The sequence below is a fragment of the Anguilla anguilla genome, chromosome 10, assembly GCF_013347855.1.
Source record: "Anguilla anguilla isolate fAngAng1 chromosome 10, fAngAng1.pri, whole genome shotgun sequence".
Classification (NCBI taxonomy): Eukaryota; Metazoa; Chordata; class Actinopteri; order Anguilliformes; family Anguillidae; genus Anguilla; species Anguilla anguilla.
In genome coordinates, this window is record NC_049210.1 from 1652299 (window position 1) to 1654798 (window position 2500).

The following is a 2500-nucleotide window of genomic DNA, read 5'->3' on the forward strand; positions in this document are numbered from 1 at the left end:
CTGATATGAACCCGGTGACTGTGGGGGGGTGGGGGGGTGGGGGGGGAATACAGAGAAACAGAGGAACACACAGCCATCCTCTGTGAAAATCTCAATCCTCACAGCAGTGGAACATCCTGTGAAATACATTGAAACATCGAGACATTAAACAATTCTAAATTTATGAAAAAATAATTAGATATTACGTTATACCCAAAATATATTAATACAATGCATATTTTTTTTTCTAAGTCCATATATTTCCAATATGTTGCAATATATTACATGTAGGCCATGTGGGATGCAGGAGGGATTTCTGGAAGAAGGGGTTTTGGGCTGTGGAGAGGGGTCAGGTTGGTGCTGTTTCAGGTATTTGGGGGGTGTGTGTGGGGGGGGCAATGACAATGACAGTGGGGATTCAAAAATATAGGAAAGAAGAGAGAAGGAGAGGGGGAGGGAGAGAGACAGACTGAGAAATGGAAGAAGAGAGGGATGTCGAGAGAGACAGACAGAGACCGAAGGAGAGATAGAGGAAAAGGGGTAGGGTGAGCAACAGACAGAGAGACGGAAGTAGACAGGACTTGAGAGATTGATGGATGGAGGGAGAGAGAAATAGAAGGAGAACAGGAGGGAGAGAGACAGACAGAGAGATGGAAGGAGAGAGGGAGGGAGAGAGGGAGGGAGAAAGATGGAAGGATAGAGAGAGGGAGAGAGAGCGATGGAAGGAGAGAATGAGGAGACAGAAAAAGAGAGGGAATGAGACAGAAAGACAAGAACAGAGGGAGTGAACAATTGATGAGGACAGGAAAATGATGGGTTAAAATTGGGAAAAGGTTTGGAAGTGTACCAAACGATGCCTGTGCTTTTTGGAAAGGGGGGGGGGGGGGCGGTCTGTGTAAATGTGGTCTTTGTGCTGTGTGCTATTGTTTGAGTGGCATTGTGCACTTTCAGTGAGGGGGGGGGGGGGGTCACTGGAGGGAAAGAATCACAAAGCTTTTGACTGAGATGGATCTGGGGGGCCAGGAGTACATTACTGCCTGTTCCAGCGAAACTCCAGCAACTCCTGCAGGGAGAAAGTTCAACACACCAGCTCTGCAGAGCCATGTACATACATACAACATACAAACCTACATACATACAACATACAAACCCACATACATACAACATACAAACCCACATACATACAACATACAAACCCACATACATACAACATACAAACCCACATACATACAACATACAAACCCACATACATACATATATACAACATACAAACCCACATACATACAACATACAAACCCACATACATACAACATACAAACCCACATACATACAACATACAAACCCACATACATAAAACATACAAACCTACATACATACAACATACAAACCTACATACATACAACATACAAACCCACATACATACAACATACAAACCTACATACATACATACATACAACATACAAACCTACATACATACAACATACAAACCTACATACATACAACATACAAACCTACATACATACATACACGCTCACACACACTTTCACAGCTCTCTACACACTGTGATGTGAGCCAATCACAGTGTAGCTGCCCTAGTCCAGATGACTCATTGCCAATGACATTTCACGGGTCAATTTTTAAAGATGGGTGACATTCTAACAAGAAGCCTTTATTTATTTATTTATTTTTTTTATCGTAGGGATTAGAATTCAAGTTTTTAACGGCATTAAAATGTGATTACAATATCAAAGCTGAGGGGAAAACTCACTGAAAAGCGTCTGAGCTGAATGCCAGCGTGTTTTCCCCGTTAATGTCAGAAAGGGCTCCTGCAGAGGGACTTTCTGAAGTGAACTGAAACGTGTGTGGAAGAGCACTGTCCTGTGAGTAAAAAAAACAAAACGATTGCGTACGGTCATGTTTCGACACGCGCCCAACCGTTTGCATACTTTCGTCAAACGGTACGTACTGAACTGGAGAGGGAATGGTTCTGGGAGAGCCACTCGTTGTTTCAACGGCTTTTTTGAGAGAGTGCGCGTTCTCAGCAACAAAAGCGTTCATTCTGAGCATTCATTTGGACCGTCTGTTATTTGCAAAAATTTTCATGTGAATAATGTCAAGATGCGCGTCAAACTCACCTTTCCGCAGAGTGCTGTGGGTGTCGTCAAACTCACCTTTCCGCAGAGTGCTGTGGGTGTCGTCAAATAGCAAATCAAGCAGATCTTTAATTAGCTTTGACAGCGGCTAATTAACAGCACATTAACACAACCGCCGCTACCCGCAGTGTGAGAGAAATAATACCTGCCTGGCTGTTCCGGCAGCTTTGAGACTCAATAGAATAATAGATCAATAACGGAGTGGAACTTTCGCTTTTCCGCCTGACTCAAAACTTTTAGAGAGCGCCGCTTTTCGGAGAATTATTTTGTTGGTAAATTCATCCCGGTGTCTGAGAGCAAAGGAATGAGATTCAGCATTCTTTCTCTCTCTCAAATTCAAATTCAAATTCAAAATTATACTGGCTTTA